This window comes from Tamandua tetradactyla, chromosome 9 (assembly GCF_023851605.1).
Source record: "Tamandua tetradactyla isolate mTamTet1 chromosome 9, mTamTet1.pri, whole genome shotgun sequence".
In the NCBI taxonomy this organism is placed as follows: domain Eukaryota; kingdom Metazoa; phylum Chordata; class Mammalia; order Pilosa; family Myrmecophagidae; genus Tamandua; species Tamandua tetradactyla.
The window spans coordinates 33,331,585-33,351,299 of record NC_135335.1 but is presented as its reverse complement, the minus strand read 5'-3'; the positions used below and the strand labels follow the sequence as shown (position 1 = coordinate 33,351,299).

General features: G+C 44.8%; 1 long non-coding RNA gene across 1 annotated transcript; it reads right to left on the bottom strand.

The window, feature by feature from the left end:
- Positions 1 to 12,834: 12,834 nt before the first annotated feature.
- LOC143646029 (uncharacterized) lies at positions 12,835 to 17,760 on the bottom strand. The gene is made up of 3 exons (XR_013157230.1): positions 17,022 to 17,760; positions 13,373 to 13,526; positions 12,835 to 12,952 (listed from the first exon to the last, which is right to left on the bottom strand). It is a non-coding gene; the product is annotated as an uncharacterized LOC143646029 (long non-coding RNA).
- Positions 17,761 to 19,715: the final 1,955 nt, after the last annotated feature.

Here is a 19,715-nt window from a genome sequence, read left to right as displayed (position 1 = left end):
CAGTGTCTGACTTGTACAACTCTTCAAGGCAGCCTGGTCTTAACATCACCAAGATTCCCTTTTTCCATCATCTTTTATCTTTTCCTCCTTCCGTTTTACTCTTTCATGCCTCAGACAGTGGTGAGAGATATAGCAGCTCTATAAGCTATGACTCAACACCCCTTCCTCTCTAGCCCCCCAGATGAAAATCTCGAGGGAAGAACTGTGGTCCAGCTGAGTCACACTGTACCACTAAGCCATCCTGTGATCAGGGAACTGGGGTGTGTATCAGTCAGCTTGGGCAAGTTTATGCTGAGTGACAAAACTACTCGTAAACCTCAGTAGCTGTAAACAGAGGTTTATGTCTTGCTTTCTCTGCGAGTTATTCCAGTTTGACTATAGGTTTGTGTATCTATTAGGGCCATTTTCCAGCAGAGAAGTGGAAACTTCTCATCCTAGGCATTCAGAGACTCAAACTGAAAGATGCTTCAGCCTGAAACACGCCATCACTGCAGCAAAAAGAAGAGAATGCAGAGAATCACACATTGGCTCTTTTTATTTCTAACTGCAGTAACATTTATATAGCATACATTTTGCCATTTTAACCACTTTTAAGTATACCATTCAGTGGCATTAATTACATTTACCCATTCGTGCATGGTCACTATCCTCAATTACCAAAACTTTTCCATCACCCCAAACAGAAACCTTGCTCCCATTAAGCAGTGACACCCCATTCCCCCCGATCCTGGCCCCTGGTAATCTCTAAGCATTCCGTCTCTATGAATTTCCCTATTGTGAACATTTCACGTAAGTGGATTTATACAATATTTTATTGTATGGCTATGTCACATTTCATTTATCCATTCTTCTGTTGAAGGAGTCTTGGGTTGCTTCCACTGTTTGGCAAAAGTGAGTAACACTGCTATGAACATTGATGTACAAATATCTGCTCCAGTCCCTGCTTTCATTTCTTTTGGATGTATACCTAGAAGAAGATTGCCAGGTCGTATGCTAATTCTATATTTAAATCTCTGAGGAACTGCCAAACTGTTTTACACAGTGGCTGCACCATTTTATATTCCCAGACACAAATGAATGAGGGTTCCTATTTCTCCACATCCTTGCCAATTCTTGCTATTTTCTGTCTAATATTAGCCATTCTAGAGGGTGTGAAATGACATCTCATTGTGGTTTTGATTTGCATTTCCCTAATAGCCCGCGATGTTGAATATCTTTGCGTGTGCTCTTTGGCCATTTGTTATCTTCTTTGGCGATAGGTCAATTCAAGTCTTTTCCCATTTTTAAATCGGGTTGTTTGTCTTTTTGTTGCTGATTTGTGGGAGTTCTTCATATATTTTGGAGATGAAGCTGTCATTGGATAAGTGGTTTCCAAATATTTTCTCCCATTCCATAGTCATCATTTTACTTTCAAGATGAAGTCCTTTGATGGCAAAAGCTTTCATTTTGATGGGGTTTTGATTTTCTATTTTTAATTCTGTTGCTCATGCTTTTGGCATGAAGTCTGAAAAATTGCTGCCTAACACGAGAAACTATAGATGTTTCCGTATATTTTCTTCTAGGGGATTTATAGCTGTGGCTTTTATATTTAGGTTTTTGATCCATTTTGGGTTAATTTTGGTATATGATGTGAGGTAGGCGCCCATCTTCATTTGCTGCATTTGGAGAGCCAGTTCTCCCAGTACCATTTGGTGAAGAGACTCTTCTTTCTCTATTAAGTGGACTTAGCACCATTGTCAAAATTCAATTGGCCACCTAAAGAACACCTAAGACATTATATAAGATTCCACAAGGGTTCCATGCGTTAGGGTAACTTTCCAGAAACCTACAGCCTCTAGATGGGTCCCTGGTCCAGATCAGTCCTGAAACCTAGAGGGCTCAGCCTCTCCAGAACATCAGCTAGTTCCACCCCCCTATCCCATATTACTGACAGCGCCTTCCAACATGAAAAAGTTAGAATGGGCATAGTCCAAATACCCCTAAAGAGTGGGATAGAAAGATTAAAGGTGACGGTAGAGTTATACAGAGAATGTAGGGTTTAACAAATATGATTGCTGAATCATTAAATTGACATTTCTTTTAGTTTTCAGTGTCTTAGAGCAGTTAGAAGTAAAAACCAAAAATTGTGGAATTGTAACCCATAGCAAACTCTGAAATCTGTTCTACAGTTAACTGTTGTGCTGCACTTTGAAATTTGTTGCTTTTGTGTATATATGTTATTTTTCACAAAAAAAGAAGAAAAAGTTGACCGTGATGATAAAAAAGTATTTATTCCTTCTAGCATCCTGTATACTAGAGTAGCTAGAAAGAAAAATCTTACAGGATGATATGATAGCCCATGAAAAACTCTGAGAGGGCTTTGAGAGCTATTGCTTTTTTCTTTCTTTGCTTTGTACATATGTCATATTATACAGCTTTAAAAGTTAAGTATAAAAATTGGCCATACTGAAAGATTTCAAGCAGAGTCAAGAGATTATCCTGGCGGTTATTCTTATGCATTATATAGATATCCCTTTTTAGTTTATGGTGTATTGGAGAGGCTGGAGGGAAGCACCTGAAACTGTTGAGCTGTGTTCCAGTAGACTTGAGTCTTGAAGACAATTGTATAAAGATATAACTTTTACAATGTGACTGTGGTATTGTGAAAACCTTGCTTCTGATGTTCCTTTATACAGGTTATGGACAGATGAGTAAAATAATATATAAAATAAATAAATAATGGGGGATAAGGGGTAAAATAAATTGGGTAGATGGAAATACTAGTGGTCAATGAGAGGAAGGGGTAAGGGGTATAGGATGTATGACTTTTTTATTTTTTCTTTTTATTTTTCTGGAGTGATGTAAATGTCCTAAAAATGATCATGGTGATGAATACACAACTATGTGATGATATGAGCTATTGACTGTACACCATGTATGGAATGTATATGTATGAAGATTTGTCAATAAAAATATAAAAAAAAAAAAACCCTCAATTGAGACCATATCAGTGAGACCATACAGTTTTTCTCCTTTTGTTTCTGGCTATTCACACTCAGCATAACATCCTCAAGGTCCATCCACGTTGTTACATACTTCATAACTTTATTCTGTCTTACAGCTGCATAATATTCCATCGTATGTATATACCACAGCTTGTTTAGCCACTCGTCTGTTGATGGACATTTTGGCTGTTTCCATCTCTTGGCAATTGTAAATAATGCTGCTATAAACATTGGTGTGCGAATGTCCGTTTGTGTCCTTGCCCTCATGTCCTCTGAGTAGATACCTAGCAATGGCATTGTCGGGTCATATGGCAATTTTATACTTAGCTCCCTAAGAAACCACCAAACTGCCTTCCACAGTGGTTGTGCCAATTGACATTCCCACCTACAGTGGATAAGTGTGCCTCTTTCTCCACAACCTCTCCAGCACTTGTCACTTTTCATTTTATTCATAATGACCATCCTGATGGGTGTGAGATGATATCTCATTGTGGTTTTGATTTACATTTCCCTAATAGCCAAGGAAGTTGAGCATCTTTTCATGTGCCTTTTGGCCATTTGTGGTTCCTCTTCTGAGAAATGTCTATTCATGTCTTTTGCCCATTTTGTAATTGGGTTGTCTGTCTTTTTGTTGTTGAGTTGAACAATCTCTTTATATATTCTGGATACTAGACCTTTATCTGATATATCATTTCCAAATATTGTCTCCCATTGTGTAGGTTGTTTTTTTCACTTTCTTGATGAAGTTCTTTGATGCACAAAAGCGTATATATTAGTGAATTAGTGAATGAACTTGGAGAATTTCAGTTAAAAACAGAGACCATCAGGAGATAGAAAGACGGTAGATATTGAGTAATTGGAGCTGAAGGGATATAGATTGTGCAACAGGACTGATTGTAAAAATTCTGAGGGTGGGCCACGGTGGCTCAGCAGGCAAGGATGCTTGCCTGCCATGCCAGAGGACCCAGGTTCATTTCCCGGTGCCTGCCCATGTAAAAAAAAAAAAAAAAATTCTGAAATGGATAGCACAATACTACCTAACTGTAATACAATTATGTTAGAACACTGAATGAAGCTGAATGTAAGAATGATAGAGGGAGGAGGGCTCAGGGCACAAATGAAATCAGAAGGAAAGATAGATAATAAAGACTGAGATGGTATAATCTAGGAATGCCTAGAGTGCATAATGATAGTAACTAAATGTACAAATTTTAAGATGTTTTTGCATGAGGAAGAACAAAGGAATGTAAGAGTGTTGAAAATAGATGGTAATTCATATTTTAAAACTTTGACTTATGTGGTGACTAAAGCAAAAATGTTTATTTGGTACAAAATTTATATTTTGACTAGTGCAATTTCTTATATAACTTATGTGGACAGTTTAATTGAACACCATAAGTACATGGAACTTTGAGTTGGGCGTGACAGTTTGTAGATTTGTCCAGAGTGATGCCCCGATAAATCCCAGAGTGATTTGAACAGTGAATAAAAAAGTATTTGCAAAGTCCCCTTGGGGGAAAAGCGAGAAAGGGGGAAAATTCCACTTCCCCATATGGAGAATTCCTGATATTCTCACAGCAGTGGGAACAACCATAGCAATAGGCCAAGCCCTCGATCTTAGGATTTGTTCACATGAAACTTATCCCCGCAAAGGATAAGCTAAGCCTACTTAAAATTAGGCCTAAGAGTCACCCCCAGACAGGTGGGCTATGGTGGCTCAGCAGGTAAGAATGCTTGCCTGCTAAACCCGAGGACCCGGGTTTGATTCCTGGTGCCTGCCCATGTTAAAAAAAAAAAAATCTTGAGAAAAAAAAGAGTCACCCCCAGAGAACCTCTTTTGTTTCTCAAATGTGGTCTCTCTCTCTCTCAGCCAAGACAACTGGCAAACTCACCACCCTCCCCCTCTCTATGTGGGACATGACTCTCAGGGGTGTGGACCTTCCTGGCAACGTGGGACAGAAATCCTAGAATGAGCTGGGACTCAGCATCAAGGGATTTAGAAAACCTTCTCAACCAAAAGGGGGAAGAGTGAAACAAGACAAAGTGTCAATGGCTGAGAGATTCCAAACAGAATTGAGAGGTTATCCTGGAGGTTATTCTTATGCATTGAGTAGATATCACCTTCTTAGTCAAGATGTAATGGAGAAGCTGGAGGGAACTGCCTGAAAATGTAGAGCTGTGTTCCAGTAGCCATGTTTCTTGAAGATGACTATATAATGATAGAGCTTTCAAAATGTGACTGTGTGATTGTGAAAACCTTGTGTCTGATGCTCCTTTTATCTACCTTACAGACAGGTGAGTAGAACATATGGATTAAAAATAAATAAATAATAGAAGGAAAATTTTTTGAATAAATTTAGTAGATTGAAATGCTAGTGGTCAATGAAAGGGAGTGGTAAGGGGTATAGAAAAAAAATAGGGGAAACAAAGGCTAAAATATATTGGGTAGATGGAAATAAACACAAGCAGTCAATGAGAGGGAGGGGTAAGGGGTATGTTATGTATGCATTTTTTTCTTTTTCTGAATTGATGCAAATGTTCTAAGAAATGATCACAATGATGAATATACAACTATGTAATGATATTGTGAGTTATTGATTATATACCAAGAATGGAATGATCATATGGTAAGAATGTTCATGTTTGTATGTTGATATGTTTAAAAACAATTTAAAAATTTTTTAAAAAGCCTCAGTTGGCCATAGATGTGAGGGTTTTATTTTTGAATTCTCGATTTGACTCCATTTCTCTATCTGGGTGCCATTTGTCTGTCTGGGTGCCAAAACCAAGCTATTTTGATTACTGTGACTTTGTAATAACTTTAAGACAGGAAGTGTGAGTCCTCCATCTTTGTTCTTCTTTTTCAATGTAATTTGGGCTACTCGGGACTCCTTTTCCATCCACAAAATTGATGACTGTTTTCTCCGTTTCTGCAAAGAAGGCTGTTGGCATTTTTATTGGGATTGCATTGAATCTGTAAATCACTTTGAATAGGATTGACGTCTTAACAATACTTACTCTTGCAATCCGTGAACACGTGGGTTCTTCCATTATTTAGGTCTTCTTTGGCTTCTTTTAGCAGTGTTTTCAAGTTTCCTGTGCATAAGTCCTTGACATTCTTGGATACATTTATTTCTAGACATTTTGTTTTTTTAGGTGTTATTGTAAATGGACTTTGTTTCCTTGAAAACCTCTTCTGATTGTTCATTACTAGGGTGTGATGGTTTGAAGCTTTATGGAGCCCCCCCAAAACAGGCTCTCAGAGTGAATGCGTTCCTGTGGGTGTGAACCTTTCGCCGAGGCCTCTTCAATGGAGGTGTGACCTGCCTCAATGCAGAATGGCCTTATTCCCATTTATGGAGTCCTTTATAAGAGCATGAAATTCAGACAAAGGCAGAGAAAGCCGTGGAAGCAAGAAGCTGAAACCAGTGAAATCTGGGAAAGAAGGGAGAGACCAGCAGCTGCCATGTGTGCCTTGTCATGTGGCAGAGGAGCCAAGGTTCTCCAGCAGCTGGTCTTCAAGAAGAAAGCATCGTCTTGATGATATCTTGATTTGGTCATTTTCTGAGCTCTCACCACGAGCAAACCATTTGTTCCCATTGCTGAAGCTGAACAATTTCACAGTACCTGCTTTCAGCAGCCTAGGAGACTAAAACAGACTTTGGTACTAAGAGAGTTGGGTGCTGCTATTGCAAATACCAAAAATGTGGAAATGGCTTTGGAATTGCAAAATGAATAAAGGCTGGAAGAAGGGGTGGTGCTTGATAGAAAAGGCCTAGACTTCTTTGAAGAGACTGTTGGTAGAAATATAGGTGCTAAAGGTTTTTCTGATGAGGGCGTAGGCAAAAATGATGAATGTGTCATTGCAAACTGGAAGACCTTAGTTTTAAAGTGGCAGAGAACTGGTCCAAATTGAGTTCTGATATCAGATGGAAGCAGAATTTGAGTAATGAGCTTGGGTATTTGGATGAGGAAATTTCCAAGCTAAATGTGAAAGGTGCATTCTGGTTTCCCCTTGCAGCTTATAGTAAAATGTGAGAGGAAAGGGATAAACTGAGAACTGAACTCCTGGTCACATGCACACACAAACACATACACACACAAAACCAGAAATTGACGGTTTGGAAAATTCTGAGTTTCTGGAAATCAAGACCTCATAGAATAGTGCTGGACCCAGTCAGCTACGTTTTCCCAGTCAGGATTGGAGGTACAGCTATCCAGGAAAGATCTGTGGAAAGTTCTACTGTCTGACGGCTTGGACCCCTGTGTCCTACATGCAAAAATGACAAGCTTTTTTGATATCTGTAGGAATGGAGCCACTGCCATCTAGACTAAAATGGACAGAAAAGGGATCGATCAAAGGAAAAATCACTTCAAGGGCAGGTCCATGGAAGCTGAGGTCTGGATGGTAGACATCTTCTCGGGCCAGGAGAGCAGGCCCACCCGTGTGTGGAAAGGTTGCTACGTCCTGGAGCTTGGAGAGAGCTGGAATGCCACCCCCATTTTTCCGGAAGAGTGCTGCCAGCCCAGTGTTCTCAGAGGGTGGAGTCTATTCCCTTGGGATTGTGGAGAGTTGGGCCATCACCTCAATGCTTAGAGAGGGTAGAGCATCCACCCCAGTGTTTGAGGAAAGCATGGCCACTGAGCAAGTATGTGAAGGGGTTGGGGCTGCCACCCCGTCAAGCCTGGAAGACAAAATATCTGTCCATAGATGACTTCAGACCTTGAAATCTAATGGAGCATAACTTGCAAGATCCCAGAAATGTTTGGGACCTGTGACTTCTGTTTCCTTCCAATTTCTCCCTATAGGAATAGGAATGTTTATACTATGATGTTTCTCCTTTGTCTATCAGAAGCAGATCATTTATTCTCTAGGTACCGCAGGTCCATTAACTGAGGGGAACTGGGCCCCAAGGCTGACCACATCTATAACAGATTTAGGTGATATTTTATACTCAGTATTGTTACTGAACTGACTTAAGGGATATTGTGACGGCATGAATGCATTTCACATATAAAAAGAACCCATGTCTTTGGGGGCTCCAAACATAGGGTAAAGAAACTCTACTGATTTGGGGGTGTTGATTTTGCACCCTGCCACTTTGCTGAATTTACTAGCTCTAGCAGCTTTATTTGACATATCTCATGATTTTTCAACATATGAGATCACATCATATGCAGATAGGGAAAGTTTTACTTCTTCTTTTTCAAATTTGGATGACTTTTATTTCTTTTCTAGCCTAATTGCTCTGGCTAGAACTTCCAGTACAGTGTCAATAACATCACGTCTTGTTCCTTGATCTTAAAGGGAAAGTTTTCAGTCTCTCACTAGTGAGGATGGTATTAGAAGTGGGTTTTTCGTATATGCCCTTTATCATGTTGAAGAAGTCTCCTTCTACTCTAGGTTTTTGAGTGTTTTTATGAAGAAGCATCGTTGGACTTTGAAAAATGTATTTTTTACATTGATTGTGATGACCACGTGTATTTTTTCCTTCATTTTACTAAAGTGGTTAATTGATTCTGTCATGTTGAACCACCCTTGCATACTTGCAATAAATCTCACTTGAGCATGGTGTATAATTCTTTTAATATTCTGTTGGATTCAGTTTGCTAGTATTTTGTGGAGGATTTCTGCATCTATATTCATAAAGGATATTGTCTGTCATTTACTTTTCTTGTGGTATCTTATTCAGGCTCTGGTATTAGGGTGATGCCAGCCTCATAGAATGAATTGGGAAGTGTTCCCTCCTCTTCAGTATTTTGGAAGAGTTTCTTAATTCTTCTTGGAATGACTGGTAAAATTTACCAGTGACTTCATCTAGTTCTGGTCTTTTTCATTTTGGGGGGTGTGGTGATTGATTCAATCTCTTTACTAGTTATTGGTTTGCTGAGATCTTCTATTTTCTCTTGAGTCAGTGTAAGTAGAATTCTAAATATGTGTGTTTCTAAGAATGTGTCCATTACATCTAGGTTATTTAACTTGCTGGCAGATGACAAGTTATAATTTTATAATCCTTTTAATTTCTGTTGGATTGGTAGTGATGTCCCCCACTTTCATTTCTGATTTTAGTTATTTGTATCACCCCTCCTTTTTTCTTTGACAGACTAACTAAAGGTTTGTCAATTTTATTGGTGTTTGTAAGCCTTATATCTTTTTTGTCCTTCAATTCTTCCTTTAATGCCTACTTTCATATTTATTTGACGTTTTGCTTATTGTACTATTTTGAGTCCCTTCTCATTTCTTTCTGTATTTTTTTGATATGCTGATTGGCAGGGGTCACGTGACATTGCATTCTTGTTCCATGTAAGTATCCCATTATTGTAGCACCATTTATTGAAATTTTGTTTGTTTGTTTTCTTTCTTTTGTTTGCTTGTTTGTTTGTTTTGGGGAAGTGCATGGGCCAGGAATCGAACCCAGGTATCCCTCACGGAAGGTGAGGATTGTACCACTGAACCACCCTTGTACCCTTGTATGACTTTTTAGTGTATTTTACTTGTGGTCCTCATGACACTTAAATTTAACATCATAAGTCTATAACAATCATGTTTGATTTGAAACCAACTTAACTTCAATAGCATATACAAAACACTCTTTCTATACTCTACTGTCACCCACTTTTTTTGTTCTTGTTACAAATTTTATCTTTATGCATTATATGCCCCAAACCTTAGATTTATCATTACTTTTATGTGTTTGCATTTTAGAACTTGCAAGAAGTGAAAAGTGGAGTTACATACCAAAAAATACAACACAATAGTACTACCCATATGGTTACCTTTACCGGAGGTCTTTATTTCTTTATGCTGCTTTGAACCACTGTCTACCGTCCTTTCCTTTCAGTCTGAAGAATTCCCTTTAGCATTGATCATAGGGCAGGTCTAGTGGTGAGAAATTCCCTCAGTTTTGCTTATCTGGGATTGTCTTAATCTCTCCCTTAGTTTTGGAGGACAGTCTTGCTGGATATAAAATTCTTGGTTGGTGTTCTAGTTTGCTAGCTGCTGGAATGCAATATACCAGAAACGGAATGGCTTTTAAAAGGGAGAATTTAATGAGTTGCTGGATTACAGTTCTAAGTCTGAGAAAATGTCCCAGTTAAAACAAGTCTACAGAAATGTCCAATCTAAGGCATCCCGGGAAAGATACCTTTGTTCAAGAAGGCCGATGAAGTTCAGGGTTTCTCTCTCATCTGGAAAGGCACATGGTGAACATGGTCAGGGTTCCTCTCTCATCTGGAAGGGCACATGGCGAATACGGCATCATCTGCTAGATTCTTCTCCTGGCTTCCTGTTTCGTGAAGCTCCCCGGGAGGCATTTTCCTTCTTCATCTCCAAAGGTCACTGGCTGGTGGACTCTGCTTCTCGTGGCTGTGTCATTCTGCTCTCTCTGAATCTCTCTGAATCTCTCTCTCCAAAATGTTTCCTCTTTTATAGGACTTCAGAAACTAATCAAGACCCACTCAAATGGGTGGAGACATGTCATCCCCTAATCCAGTTTAACAACCATTCTTAACTAAATCACATCAACCAGGGAGATGATCTCATTACAGTTTCAAATATACAGTATTGAATAGGGATTATTCTACCTTTAAGAAATGAGATTTATATTAAAACATGACTTTTCTTAGGGGGCATACTTCCTTTCAAACCAGCACAGTTGGTAATTGCTTACTTTAAATATTTCTCACACTGCTTTCTTGGCTCCATTGTTTCTGATGAGAAATCTAGTAGTGCCTCCCTTGTACGTAACACATTGCTTTTCTCTTGCAGCTTTCAGAATTCTCTCCTTGTCCTTGGCATTCAACAGTTTGACTACTCTGTGTCTGGGCATGGTTCTCTTTGCGTTTATCATTTTGAGGATTCATTGAGTTCCTTTAATGTGCATATTCATGTCTTTCATTAGATTTGGGAAATTTCTGCCATTATTTCTTCTGCCCCTTTCCCTATTTCATCTCCTTCTGTGATCTCCATAATGCCTGTACAGGCTCTTAGGCTAGATTCACTTTTTTTCATTCTTTTGTCTTTGTGCTCCCCAGGCTGAATCATTTCAATCACTTTGCCTTCAAGTTCACTGGTTCTTTCTCCCACTGGTTCTAATCTATTGAAATCCTCTAGGGAATTTTTTCATCTCAGTCACTGTGGTCTTCAACTCCAGAATATTTTTTGGTTCCATTTTTAAATTTCTATATCTTTATCTAAATCCTCACATTGTTCATTTGTTGTTTTTCTATTATCCTTTAGTTCTTTCCCTGTGTTTTTCTTTATCTCCTTGAGAGTATTAAGGATTTTTTTAAAAGTCTTTGTCCAGTATGTCCAAAGTCCAGCCCCCTTCACCAATGGTTCTGAAATTTGTATCTTGTTCCTTATTGGATAGGCCATCATTTCTTGTGTATCCTGTAATCTTCTGCTGCACACTGTACATTTTAATAGTTTAAAGTGCTAACTCTGGGATTTAGTCCCTGAGATTTCTGCTCCTTAAATTTGTATCCACCTAGTGATATAACAGAGATTTTCTTGTGTGGCAGGAGCTAACAAAAACAATCAAACCTTCCACTGTTTTGGCAATTTGGCTGTGCATTGGCTGGTGCTGTCCTTTGTCTCCTCTCCTCCCACGAAGGAGACAGCCTGAGGCAAATGTGAAGTGGAGTGACCTCTCCATCTTTCCTGAGCCTGGGTCTTGCCTGAGCTTGTGGAATTTGAATCAGCCTCTACTCCTTATAAAATAGATTTTCTCCCCCTCCCAGGTGTTCTATTGTATGACTGAAAGCAGGTAATCCTTAGTCCCAGGCTACTTTGGTGTAATTGTATCTTATACTGCTTTTGTTATCTGCAAGCCTAAATTCTGGGAGGGCAAACCAGAGTGGAGTTTCCTGGTTCAGTCTTTCAAGCTGCCACTGGCTAGACTGACACTGAAGCACAGGCATCACCGCATGTGCATGGCGGTTACTCTGCTCCCTCCAGAATAGGGCCAGGGACCCACAGTGGGAGCTCAGGCTGACTCCCCACCGTGTCAGGGATGGAGCGCGAGAGAGCCAGCAAGGGAACCCCAAGCAACGCCTGCCATTTTTCAAGCTGTGTTTTCTTGATTCAGCACTTGTCCAATTACTGAAATCCTTTAATTATTTTCCAGAGTTTTGAGGAAGATAACTCTGCCAGTTTTTGCTAGCTGTTCAGATTCCATGGGGGAATAGCACTCCGGGGTGTCTCATGCAATCATCTTGGTTGACCAGAAGCTGCTCCTTTCAGTGGCAATTTTTATGTCTTGACATTCACCCTATTACTGTAATGCGTTATTTTCTGGAGCTTTTAGAAAGATATTTCTGCCAATGCTTGCTGGTTGTTTGAAGCTTCTCTTGGGGGGTGGAGCCCTGAAGCTTCTCATTACACCATCTCGATCAGGGTGGGGCTCCAAAAGGATTTTCTATTCTGTGGGATTTCAGTAGTGCATGCCATGCATCTACCATTACAGCGCCACGCGGAATAGTTACACGGCCCTACAAATGCTTCACCTGTTCATCCTTGGACCCCTCTCCCTCAATCCCATCTTCACAACAGTTTTCAACCCATTTCACAGAGGAGGCTACCAGTGCTAGGATAAGTCAAGGAACTTGATCAAACTCACAGAGCTCATTGGGAAAGCTGCACTTATTGAGCCCCTACCCGGTACCAGGCTGGTGTTCAATCTCATGAGAACCCTGCACGCCAGGAGCTCCCCTCCCCTTTATAAAGCGCAGAGACTGAGGCCCACTGCTAGGCCAGGCTGGCCCAGCAACAAGGCAGCTGCTCTCCCCATGGCACGCTCAGGATCACGGGGGGGGGGGGGTTGCTTGGGGCTGGGGGATGGGGTGGGGGTTGTGCGAGGGAAGAAGCCGAGACCCTTTAAAAAGTAAGATGGGCGCAATGTGTGAGTAGGAACTCCCAGAGCCAAATGGGCGTCTGCCGGCTTGTGTTGGAGGCACATTCCTAAGCTCTGAAAGGAGAAATAGAAGTGTTCCCTTGTCTGTGAGCCGAAGAGACAGCAATATTGTGGCGTAACTAGGACCAGATGGGCTGCAGGAATTTCCAAAGGCCTTTTAGCATATTAGACAAAATAGCCTCGCAGCCACACGCCATAACTCTGTCTGGCCGCCTGGGTATCTGTTACCTTGACGACCGGCGGGCTGAGTGCCGTGGTGCAAAGGGCCGAGGAGGGAGTGGGCCTCTGGCGGAGCCCCTGCTGCTCCCCCCTACCCCAGCAGGAACCTTCCTTGAATGTGAAACCTTCCCCAGAGTTCCAAGATGAGGGCCCCACACCGAGAATCTCAGGTTCTTAGAAGGGGAATGGGTTTGGAGGTTCCAGACGCTGCCCAGCCAGTGCCCCCTCTGATGTGCAAACCCTCTCCCAACACACCTCCTGGGAGGGGCTCTCAAAGGCGGGGCATGGACAGCAAGCAGGCATGGCCCAGGCTCTGCAGAGAGTCTAGAGAGTGGATCCCAGCCCTCCATCCCGGCTGGGAAGACCTCGGCAAGCCACTGTGCCCGGTTTCTTCATCTGCAAAACACAACTTCGGGAAAAACAATTTGGCAGTTACTCAAAAAAGTCAACATAGATTTGCCATATGATCCAGCAAGTCCCCAAAGAATTGGAAACAGAGACTCAACCAGATACTTGTATGTCATTGTTCATAGCGGCATTCTTCACAATAGCTAAAAGGCGGAAAGCCACCAAGTGTCCATGGACAGATGAATGAGTAAATAGAGCATGGCTTCTACGCGCAGTGGAATATTAGGCAGCCATGAAGAAGACCGGAGTTCTGACACCTGCTACGACATGGATGAAACATGAAGACATCAGGCTGAGTGAAACAAAGCAGATACAGAAGGATGGCTATTGATTCCTTTTATATGAAATATCTCTAATAAGTAAATTCATAGAGACAGAAAGTAGATTAGAGGTTATCAAGGACTGGGGGCAGGGGGTAGTTATGGCTTAATGGGTACAGAATTTCTGTTTTGGGTGATGATAATGGTTCAGTAAGGGATGGGTGTGAAGGTAGAACAACATTTTAAATGTAACTGATAGCACTGAATTGTATGATTAAAACGGCAAATTTATATATATATAAAGAACACATATATATATTCCCACAATTAATGTATATATAAATCATATATTAAATTTTATTAGATATTATATATATATATATATATAAAGAAAACACATATATATATATATATTCCCACAATTTAAAAAGAAAAACATTTGGGTAAGAAAGAAGCATTTCACATGTGCACGGTGCTTAAAATATGCCCATGAAGTTGAAAGTGTTCCCTTGGTATTCAGAAACTCTGGCTATGAGAATGTTCTTCCTTATTCCCACCTGAATAATATAATTAGCTAATATTGAGCACTTGGCATATGCCAGGGGCATACACAAGGTGCCTTACCTGCATCACACCTCCTTTCTCTACCACCCTGGAGGGAGGGGGCACTATTTTGAGTCCCATCTCTTAGGGAACCAGACTGAAGCCCACGGTGGTGACATGGCTTGCCTGAGGCCGTGGAGCGAGTGTGCGCCAAGTTGGGAAGCGCTCACCACTGCATCGGCCTCCCCATGGATCACAGCGCCCATCTCTCTGAGTCTCAGTTTCCTCGTCGGTGCAACAAGAGGGTTGGTCTCTGTGAGGGTCTCCCCACGCTGACCCCGTGGGCTTTCATTCTGTCCTCAAATGACCCCAAGATGCATCATGTTGGGTCCCGCCCTGGAAAAATCTGGGGTCCAGTAGGAGAGAGGGGCTGTGGTCTGTGACCCAGCCCAGAAGACACAAAATTGCCAAATCCTGTGTTGCAGGCTACCTGAAAGTGAGGCCGGCGATTTACGCTGATGTCCACAGCCTGTGCCCCTTGGTAATATTAAGGGCTGGCATTTATTAGGTGAGGTTCTCAGTGCTTGAACTGATTGACTCACTTCTCCCACCACTTTCCGAGGCTGGCACTTGGTCCATCCCCATTTTACAGATGAGTGAATGGAGGCACAGAGTAGACCAAGGTCACATGGAGATCTGAATTCACCACTCTGGCTCCTGGGCCTGTTCATGTGCCCGTCATGCTTCTGGAAGGGCACCCCATCTCAGCACACCCCATGTCAGGACAAGCTGAGATGGTAGGTGGGGCTGAGGGGTACTTGGGCTAATGCTCACCTGCCCGGCCTCCTTCAACCCGCATGCCAGCCCTGGAGGGAAGGAATTGTCACCCCTGTTTTACGGAGAGGGAAACTGAGGCACAAATAGACTGGGTCATTTACCCAGTGTCCCCAGGAGCCTAGATTCAAACATGGATCTGTGTCCAGGGCCTGAAATGACCCCACAGGAGGCCACCTTCCTTAAGCAGGTTGCTATCCTACGGTTTGGAGGGCTCCGGTGACCCTGCCAGCCCATTCCCCAGGAGTTGGAGGGGCAGCAGCAGGTTTCTGACAGGTTCCCCAGCCTCCTGGAAGCTAGGTCTGGCTGTGCTGACCAAGGGCCCCAGCAGAAGAGACCCTGAGGTCTCTCCAGGACACTCGCCAGTCACATGGAGCCGAGAGGCTGCTGGGCAGAATTCAGTCCTGAGGCTGGCAGGTGTGTGAGAGCAGACAACTGGGGTGGTGGGGGCAAGTCTTGACCCGGGGGTCCCTGCCTCAGTCAACAGCCTCCCTCTGAAAGACCAGCCCACCCAGATGCCTCAAATTAGAGACTCAGAAATTATTGTGTCATGTTCCTGGGTGCAAAAGGCAATGAAAACGGAAAAGCGTGGAGGAGAATGTGGCAAATCACAGGTTATGCACCTACTGCATGCCAGCCCACCGCCATTATCATAGACAGTTCTCTGTGGAGGAAAGAGCGGAGCTTGGAGAAGGGATATGACACCTGTTGGGGCCCCATCACAGATGAGGCGAAGAGGCAAGGTTGGAACCCGGGTCCACCAATTCCACAGTGTCTACTCTCCCAACCCCACCCCCCAGCAGGGCTCGGGGCTCCTACTCACCCAGCCATCAGTGCCACCAGGCAACTGACCCTACTGTGTGAATCCAGAGGGAAAGCCCCGGAGGTGGCACATGGCACGATATCAAGACATTGGCAGCGGGCTGTTGCCTCTGCTACTTAGCCACGTGCGGCCCGGGGCTTATCCAAGCCTCAGTTTCCTGGTCTGCAAAATGGAGCCCAGGGTTCCTACCCAGGGGAAGTTGCGGAGAGGCTGCAAGGAGATTGGGAAAGCCATGGGATGGGATGGGGTGGGAGTCTGCAGGGCTTTTGTCCACGTGATCACCATGGTGTCATGTCTGGCACACGCGTGCACTTACGACAGCCCCTCCCTTTTGCTACTCCCCACAAGGAGGAGACGTGGGGCGGAAGCCAGGGAAGCTGGGGTTGTGCTTGCGGTTTGCTTGCCAGGTGGGGTCAGGCTCCTAAACAGCGGCCCCCGCCCTGGGGCCCCAGTTTATCATACAGATAATGGTGATCGACAGCACCATGCCCGGACCGGGCGGGCATCTATGAAGACAGCCGGCCCCCTTCTCCACCCCGCACACCTGCCCAGCTGCAGTGCTACGCGGCTGTGCCTCCCTGTACGTCTGTCCAGTGAGCGGGGGTGGGGGAACAGGTGGTCTGTTTTATTAAGGGGGAAAAAAAAAAGTCACTCTGTACTTTGAAAATTCAAGCCAAAAGCCGGATGGCCCTTTGGAGGGCCTGGGGTGTGTTTTCCAGCTGGGCGGCATTTCAAGGGCAGGACGTGTGAGCAAGGACTGCCTCAGCAGCACCCCCCCACCCCACCCCATTGCCTGGCCCAAGCAGACGGCCTCCTACCCACAATCACCACACATACCCCCACACCTGGCCAGCCACCAACTGAGGGGTTGGCAGGGGCTGCCTTCCCCATCTGGGTCTCTTTTCTCATCCGGGCGAGGGGGTGCTGCTATCCACCCATCCCAGGAGAGCTGGGGTGACCGGGAGCCCTGGAAGCCCTTAGGAACCCAGGCAGGGTGTGGGGTGCAGAGCTTGCCAAGATGACTCTCAATCCAAACCTTTGCCAGTGGGTCTTGTTGGGGGGAAAGGGCCTCGGTTTTGGAGTCAGTTGGGCTTGGTTCCATTCCACAGCATTGTCGTCACCTGGCTGTGTGATCTCGGGCAAGTTATACCACTTCTCTGAGCCTCTGTTTTCCTCTTCTGGAAAGAGGTGATGGTGGTGAGGATTTTGGATCAGATCTATGCTGGACACTGCTGTAAGCACTTTACAAATCCTAGCTCATTAAATTCTCCTAACAACCCCATAAGGTAGACGCTGTCAGTCCCATTAGATGGATGAGCAAATTAAGGCACAAAGAGGGAGAGTCTCCCAGCTAGCAAGCAGAGGAAGTGGGACTCAAAGCTAGGCTGGAGGGGGACCATGGCGCCCGGTTGCCTCCCCAACAATCACACCTAAGTCCCAGCTTGGCCTTGAGCCTCCCAGGGGGCTGGGGAGGGTTGGCCCCAGGCGCCTGGCACAGGGTATCTCTGGCCGGTGCTGGCTGAGCTGAAGGAAACCAACTCAAGGGCAGGCTGCCCTGGAGGAGTTCCTGGCCCTAAACCCCAAACATGTGGCCGAGGAGCCAGGAGGCATCATGAAGTCTTCCTTCAGATCTCCCTGGAGTCCCGCAAGGGCTGGGGGGGAAGGCCCCCCATGCCAGCGCCCGCCTTCGTTCACGCCAGAGGCTGCAGGGTGGGTACTTTCACTCCTGCCTCTACCCAGCACCAGGGCTCTCTGAGTACCACCCCAAGTGCAGACCCCACGGGAGGCCAAGTTCCAGGCTGGGGTGCTTCTGTTTCCTGCCAGAGACCCCACCTCTGCCAGCCCCACGTGCCAACAGGGTCCATGGGGCTGCCGCCCACACACACGAGCTGAGCGGCCACCCGTCAGCCCAGTCCTGCTGTCTGCACACATGCTTGCAAATCCAAGACCACAACCCACCACGACGGCTGGGTACCGGGAGGCGTGGAGGGGCTAAGTGTTCTGCTCAATTCTGCACAGCCGGCCCAGGCAAAGCAGGGCTTCCCAGGCAGGGACCTGGGGGCTGCGCTGCCCAAGCTGTGCCCCACCTCCCACATCAGACGCCTTGTCTGGTGATTTCCAGGAGCCCCCGGCCCTTCTGCACACAGAGCCCCACATCTGATGGGCATCAGCGCTGGCCCCAGAGGCCCCGACTCAGCGGTGCTCTCCCCAGCAATTCCCCGACCCCTCGGCCGACCGCCTGCTCCCCACCCCCAGCCTGGCCGGCCAGCCCCGCACCTCACTGCACTCCAGGGCTGCCAGCACCCGCTGCGCCTGCCAGGGCTGCCTCGCCAGCCCCTCAGCCCTGCCTCCCTTGCGCTTCTGTAAACCGGAGTATAATTTACAGTAACATCTACAGATCTTAAGAACAGATTCCGACTGCTTCACCTCGACTGGTCTTATAAGTGGCTCATTTACTGAACGCTAAATAAATGCCGGGTATATTCTGAAGCACATTCCGTGGCTCAGTTACGAGTGAGGGGACAGCGCGTGGGTTCTGGGGCCGAAACGGTTTAAATCGTCGTTCTCCCACTTGTCAGCTGCACACTTGGAGAGATAAATAGACCCTTAAATTTGGGATAAAAATTGTGCTTGCCAGAGTGCCGTGTGATGAGGGTATGACAGAGAAATCCCATCAGGGTCTTTGGCAATTCAGCCACGCTAATAATCAGAGCCAAGACCTCGGATTTTTCACCAGAGCATGCTGTGAGGCTGCAGGTACCAACTATCTATTAAAAGCTGCCATAAAGGGTCCCTACCTTTAACGTTGAAATGAACTATCCTTATTGTTTCATTTTTGGTTTTCATTTTCTGCAAGATTTTCAATGTTCTCAAAAGTACTCACCCCAAAGGTGAAAACATGTGGATATGTGGTGATGCTAATACCACAATATTGTAAATGCAGTCACTGCCGCTGAATTGTACACTTGAAAATGATGTAAATGAGAAATTTTCAGTTGTATATGTTGCCACAATAAAAAGTTAACATTCAATTTTCAAAAAAAGCTCTCACCCTATACCATAACCCCCATAATGACTCTGGCCCGTATACAAATCAAGTGTGGTAGCCACTTGATCTCTTATTTCCTTTATAGCCATCTGCACCTCGTCCCGATAAAATGCATTTCCAAAAAAAGAAGAGCTTAGAATGGGGTCTGCAACAGGTTCGCTCAGCCACATCTGCCTTTGGCATTCTCCTCACAGCTGGCGTGGGCTAACCCCAGGTCCCTGCTCCCAACCTGGGATGTGCCAGTGGTGCTGGGGATCCCCTCGCCACTGTCAGCCCAAGGACATGGTTCCTACCCCCAGAATAGAACCCCCAGGTCCATCTCAGGGTGGCCAATCCCTGGATGTCCCCCTATCCCGCCCCGGGCAGGACCAGCATCGTGGCCCAATCCCATGTGGACCCCACTCCACCGTGCTCCGAGTCCCCAGGGACCCCAGGCCCATGACAAATCAGCTGGTGCAGAACCGACACCTACTCTGGAACCCAAATCTGGCCGTACCACTCACTAACTGTGTGACATGGGGCAAATTCCCCACCCTCTCTGAGCCCCAGCTGCCTCTCCTGTAAGATGAGCATCACCACCTGCTTCCCAGGGCTGGGAGGATGGAATAAAAACACCAGCATTTATGGGGCAGGACCCTGGGTCAGGCTTTGTGCCATGTGAATTTTAAATCCTCATTTCAT